Source organism: Bombus huntii, chromosome 9, assembly GCF_024542735.1.
Source record: "Bombus huntii isolate Logan2020A chromosome 9, iyBomHunt1.1, whole genome shotgun sequence".
NCBI lineage: Eukaryota > Metazoa > Arthropoda > Insecta > Hymenoptera > Apidae > Bombus > Bombus huntii.
Genome location: NC_066246.1, coordinates 14,582,365 through 14,589,145, shown reverse-complemented (window position 1 = coordinate 14,589,145; position 6,781 = coordinate 14,582,365). Strand labels below are relative to the sequence as shown.

The window sequence follows — 6,781 nt, the reverse complement described above, 5'->3', positions numbered from 1 at the left end:
ACTATAATATTACATGATATCGTTAATAAAACTGTTCAAGTTGCAAGTTATAGTTACTAGCGAAAATTTCTCCAATATGGAGTTAAATGTTTTTGCGAATTTTCTTTAATAAAAATTCAGGAAATTCATTTTCAACGTGGATTTCGATTCGTTATAATTTCACGTGAAAAGCAATATCAGCTAAATGGTCAGCTATGGATAAAAAGGTACTTTTTAAACATTAAAAGGCTTTTTTAAACATTCTTGATGATATCCGAACTTAGTATAATTAATGAATCGAATATTTCCTCGATTCATTAATATTAAGTTGTAAATTATTACAAACAGTCCTTGGTCTTACGTGTACACTCAATGAAAAGGAAAAATAGATACTCGCGATTTTCTAGAAATACATATACTTTTAACAAATGTCCAGACAAGGTTCCAATAGCTCTATCCAATTAACGAAACATTATTGCTAATGTATCTTCCTAAATATACGACTGACAATGAATCTAGAATTTTGTAACGAAGCCTACATATTATCAAGGCTTAAGAATATTTCAAGGAAAATTCCTGCCTCTCCTATCTAGTTAAAGATTATTATACAAAGGAAAAATAGATAACCATAGTTTAACCTACCTTTTACCGAACGCAGTTTCACCGACAATTATCTCGTTAATTCTACCAGCTGTCCGAAGACAACAATTGGCTGGTTTCAATTTAGACAATTGCCTGCATAATTGGCTCGCGTCGCTGTTTTTAAGGCCCGAGATGGACGCGGTGCATGTTTCATTCGCGATTAATCCCTGGGCATTTCCAGGCCCGCAATTACCCAAGCTATCTTCCCGGGAGACCTGCGGGCCAACCTCGTTTTTACCTGATCGCCTTTTTCAGTTTCACCAATGAGCAAAATCGTTTGGTCGTGGTACCTGGATGGTGCCCAAATGGCCCTGAAAAACTCCACACACGATTTCCCAATTTACTAGCGAATTCCATCCGTAAGATCGTATTAATACGTCCAGTTGCAAAAAAATTCTAATTGCCCCATTGTAATGGACGACCACGGATCTTGAATTCCACGAAGATTCTTTGCGATCGTTTTAACGTCAGGCTCGCGACGCTTTACGAAAGCGGCAATTTCGTTCGTCCCGCGTCGACATCCTTTTTCCCCTTCTTTCCTTTTCTTCTTTCCTTCTTTTTTTTTAACCGATGAAACCGAAGGAACTTGTCAGATCCTGCTGGCAATTCGATCCTACGTAATTACGTCTTCAGCGTCTCGTTCGCCTCGGTTTCGTGTCCGTATCGAACGATTCTATTACGACGTGGACTACCTTCGAAGCGGCTCGAATTCAACCGATGAACAACGTACTTACATTGGTGGCCGGCATCTTTTCTTATTGGCCAATGAAACTCGTGACCAGAAAGAGCTTCTCTTTCTTTTTGTCCTCTAAAAAACTTTCATCCTCTAAAAAATCGATATTCCGATGAAGAAGTGGAGAAATCATTGACCTCTTCGATTCTCCATATATTAAATCTAATTAATCAAGTGTCCAACGATCTATAGAAAAAAAAGTAATAAAATTAACGTGCATCAAGGATATACAACTTTACATAGTATAAATTCATATAAAAAAATGTACAGTTGCGAGTTAGTTAAGTTTGCTCTCACGACGAGTGTCAATAAAATGCAAACGAAATGGAGAACAGCTGTTTGGTGATCGGTGAAAGAACTGAGATGATATGATTAATGGAAACGAGTATAGTTAAAATTGTTCCATTAATGGTGGATTGAAATCAATTAAGAGGATCGTGCTAATAGGTGAGACGTTGTGTCAATATCATTTAAGCAAAATGAAGTCTGAATTACTTGTATAGCGTCGCGTCCGTTCGTTCCATATTTGTACAGTTGTACGGCGTTGAAGAATCGTTCGCGCCTCGATTCTCGAACACTCTCTTGTCATTTAGCAAAAGGAAACAAAAATCGTTGGAAACCACTCGCCGGTACGTACGATCATAGTTTCTGGCATATTTTTCCTACGAGAATGTTACACTATCAATCTTCTCGTGTCTGGCAATGAGAGCTCACCAAGGATGAAGAACACTTGAATCCACACAGTGTTCCTTTCGTCGTTACATATGGCTCTGGCTTTGTTCGTGGCTAACGATTTTACCTTTCTGTTCGCGATCATCGTTTGTCTTTGGGCTTGTCAACCGCGTGAGTCATTACTCGGTCGCTTAGATTGCTCCGTCAGGTCTACAAGTGATTATTATCTAATTACATCCCTGGGAAAAGGAAGAGAGAAAGCTAATATCTTTCACTGGAAACTCTGTTCAGGCAAATCTTAGCAACAGAAACTCTAAATAATCATTTGAAAATCGCACGGATATGTGTACGCTTGAAATTCCTATTTGTTCGATTTAATTAAAAATCCTTCCCGGGTCCGCGTCTAATCGATTATCGTGAGAACAGGAATCTCATTAATAACGGAATGAAAAGTGCCTTATCGAGCATGACACACTCTCTTCCTTTTATACGACGTTATTCATCAATCAAATTCTTATATTTAAAAACGTTATGAATAGAAATTTCAGTGATTCAATGTATCTAAAATTCTAACTGTTAGTTACCTCAAATTAACTTTCAGACCAATGTTAATAATGAAATAAGTATCTTTGCTGTAACACTCTCGTTCTCCATTCCCAAAGATACAAAATCATGAGTAAAAGCTTCAGTGATCCACTGTATAAAATTCCAAAAACTATTAAACTTTGATAACAAAATTAACTTTTCCATTATTTTCTCTCAATTGCCAAAAAAAAACCAATATTACGGCTAAAAATGTTAATAATTCATTACATCTGAAATTCGAAGAATCAATTAGTCCAAACAAATTTTATAAGCTACAAAATAAAAAATCTCCAGCTCTCATTCCCTATTCTCTCAGATATACAACGCAGTTGCCGACATTTTTGTATAAAGAAGTCAAAGAGCCGCAAATGAAGAAAGAACTATAAATAAAAAAAAAAAAGAAAAAAAGGGAGAGACGATTCCATTGACTGGCGAAGGAGGACTCTATAAACGCTAGACCTTTCGGTAGGTGGAGCCTGGCTAGCCAGGGTGTGGCCCCTGAGGAAACCAGGGGTTGTTAGTACACGCAGGAAACACCGGTAGAGGGGCTGAAAATGATTTAGGTTCTTTGTAGAAGGATGGTGGGGAGGGCATTGGCCGAGCACGTTAGGGGGTTGGTTTCAATATGAGCCAGCTGGCGCCTCACACGGGGATCATCGCTGATACCTATGTTCCATTTCGGTGGAAGCCGGCTTTACGTCCCACGTTTTGTGTACGCACCCTGGAAAAAAGGCAACGGTCTCGCGGATGATGCCTGGCAAAACGACGACGTCTGGGAAACCGTAACTGCTGGGTAATCTACGTTCGAGGGGTTGACTTTACTGCGGAGGATACGTGGGAGATGCTTTTCTGAGAATCCACAAGAAATATTTTATTACAAACTGCGGTTCAGCGAAACGTAAGGGTTGCCACTCTAAGGGTTGTCGTCTTAAGTATTAATATGGATCATTTTTTCTTTTTTTCTTTTACTGATTTTAAGACTCTATTTTTTTCAGTTTGCAAATTTACTGATGCATTGGTAGACTACATAGCAATCGTGAAATTTTTCTGGACAACCGGAAGCGTTTCTATAGATTAAGGAAGCTACTGTGATCGCGTTTTGTCTGTAACTGTAAGTAGGAGGTTTTACATGTATTGCGGTGGTCTCATACATATACTCGTGCATATTCAAATCATCGCACACCAAATTGATTTGTCACTTTACGAATATTCTGGAACATACCTAAACACGTTGGTTTCTAATTAATTCTCAGAATTTTAGATACATTAAATTACTGAAGCTTGTTCTCATAGAGCAATTTCCCAAAATTCATGGAAATTTTAAGAAGTTTACACTTGTGAGAAGATTCCAGATATATGTTGGATTTTGTCAATACCGCCTAATGACAAAATCCGCAATCACTTAGTTGCCAGCCCAATAGTAGAACGCAAATTTCCAAAACGTATGTGACACAAAATCGGTATTTGTTCTATTCAACCCTGAAAAAGAAACGTACCAGCGATTTCTCTGTATAGAAGAAAATAGGAAAACACGAAAGACGAGAAGATGAATGGCTGGACGCGCGTGTCCTAACAGCAGGGCGCAGACTTCACCGACGGAGAAGGAATCAGGGTGATACTGCGCTCTTGCGGCGACAATGAAAGGGACGGGACATCCGAAAACACGACTACCGCCCACTCGATCGTTTGTACATTGGCATTGTCGTTCTGTTGTTGCCGCTGTTGCCGTGCTCGCTGTCGACGTTACCGCGATGCACAATGAGCGTCACCGGTCGTCGACAAAAGGAACAGATTTGTCCTAGCGACCACCCTACACGACCGTCACAATAGGACGATACGTTCTAGAAGTGCACGTGTATCTCTCAGTATTAAGTTCATGGGGTGCTTCTTTTTCAAGAACTTTTCATTTTCTTCTATTTATGTCCTTTACCTCGTGTTTGGGCATTTATTAGTTAGAATTGTTTTTCTCTGCTTGACATGTTGTAGGGGTAGATTTTTGATAAACCTTTCAACTTCAGATGTTCTCTATAGTTCATCGAAACTTTGAAATGAAAAGATAACGAGAGAAGATTAATTCTAGTTTCCACTTTCTCTTTTACGACGCTTAATCGTTAAATCTACAATTTCCTAACTGCATCACTGTGTTATAGATAGAAAATTGTTTGATTGTCTAATTTATTTCTAAATAGATAGACGTTATTGTTAGACAATTTACTTGATTTGATAGAAATGTGTGCAGCCTGCTTAAGTCATTTTTGCACTCGTTCCATAACACCATATTATTCGATTAAAAACAAAGAATTCAAAATGTTTGAGACAAAATAATAAGTACATAAAGTACGTAATAAAATACAGTACGTAAAGAGTATGAGCTGAAATCAAGGCTAATTATCTTCACTATTATATACAAAGTCTGTTCGCGCCTCAATTTCGAATGGTCCTATAATTTCATGGCCAGAGGCTGTGCGTTACTATCCACGTTATTCTCCAATTTACGAGCCGAAGACATCCTTATCGATCCTCGAAAGTCTGCTCCTTCGTTAAACATTTCTTCTGGTTGGTCTATCCGTTCTACTCGTGGCTCTCATGACACGCAACGTAACTCCACATGTCTCAAAAGTCGCCGACACAATGAGACGAGCGACGCGAACCATCTAACAGCCACCTTTCCAGCACCTGGCAGCCCTGAAGCGTTCGCCATAGAAATCGGAAATACAAATTGTCCGGGCGAACGTCGCGTGGTACTGGGAAAAGCCACAAATCACCCGTTTCCCCCTCTACCTTTCCTTTTCTCTATTCTTCGATCCACCTTAGCCAGCCACGATCCGATCTAAAATGACGCTAACGAGGCTGCTTCTCGCCGAGCTGACGGCCAACTTCCAACAGACTTTGCATAGGTGCTACACGAGTCCACGAGCTTATTGAATCGCCAAGCAGATAGGCTTCTCGCGCTGGCTGCTCGGTGAGAATGGGAACGCACAGAATTGACGTTTGAAAATTGATCGCCTTCCTTAGATCTTGAAGACTTAATTGGAATATGTGTTTGACTTTAACTCTTTCAGGTTCTCAGTATAATATAATGTTCTAAATATTAATTAAAAACTATCAATGTTGATGTATTAAATATAAACTCACGCTTCTTCGTATTTATTAAGTTTCGTGATTATTTCTATTTGTTGTTAGACAAATTAACAAACACACCTCCGCAACATCGGAAATTTTCAGCATCGCTTCAATTCTCCAAACTAACGTTCAATCCTCTCTCTCTCTTTATTTTCCCAATGAATCTGTAGCGGCACATGAGTAGAGGATAATTTAAATCATGTTGTTGTTTTGTTTTGGAGTAATGTAATAATAAATAAACTCCGGACAAACAATGTCGCCGCCACGTGCAACCGTCGAACAAAGACAAATTTGAATTTTCCGACTTTCCCCCGACCAGTATAAATAAACGGACGCAACCGAAAAGAGTCCAGTATACACCCAGTATCTATCAGTATCTACGAGTTATCTGCGAGTTGTTATTACACTGTCTAGCGAATACGTTTGTACGTGCGTCTCGCGACAATATTTATTTATATTTATCTAATTATTTCAAATATATTTGACGAATTGCAACAGTGAGTTCTCGTTACCTATTTACCAATCCTTTAAAAATCTTCTCCCCAAAAGCCGCTCTCGAACAGTAGTTTCTTCGGTCGCTGAAAATGGAACGCGCAACATCGTCGAAGTATCCTCTTACAACAACCGCCTACCTCGATATCAATGTAAAAAGAGCAAAAAAAAAAAATAAAAGACTTTAAAAATTAAAAAGTGGAATGAGACAGAAGGAAAAAAAGAAGACATGGCTTGGCATCTAGGTCCGGTGGAGGTCTTACGGTTGTCTCTAGTAGCGATTGTCGGGACCCGAGCACGTACGAGAGAGCCGATTAGCCTGGAGATCGTGTTATATTCCCCGTGGGCGAGGGCAGTCGCGAGGCGAAACGGACGATCCTGCTCGAGGACATAATTTACGCTGGGAAAGGGCGAGTAGCGACAGCATTAGTAGCTAAGTGGGGTCCTACGTTATCCTATATCCCGGCGTGGATTGCGTCTGTACGTGTACGTAGACACAGTGTGCCCGGGGACTCACGATACGCGCTCCTTCGGGTGATTCCTATCTGCCGCTGG

The 6,781-nt window shown here is 39.7% G+C and overlaps 1 long non-coding RNA gene across 1 annotated transcript; it reads left to right on the top strand.

The window, feature by feature from the left end:
• Positions 1 to 2,933: 2,933 nt before the first annotated feature.
• On the top strand, positions 2,934 to 3,719 carry LOC126869837 (uncharacterized). The gene is made up of 3 exons (XR_007691022.1): positions 2,934 to 3,076; positions 3,186 to 3,509; positions 3,607 to 3,719. It is a non-coding gene; the product is annotated as an uncharacterized LOC126869837 (long non-coding RNA).
• The last annotated feature ends 3,062 nt before the right edge of the window (positions 3,720 to 6,781 follow it).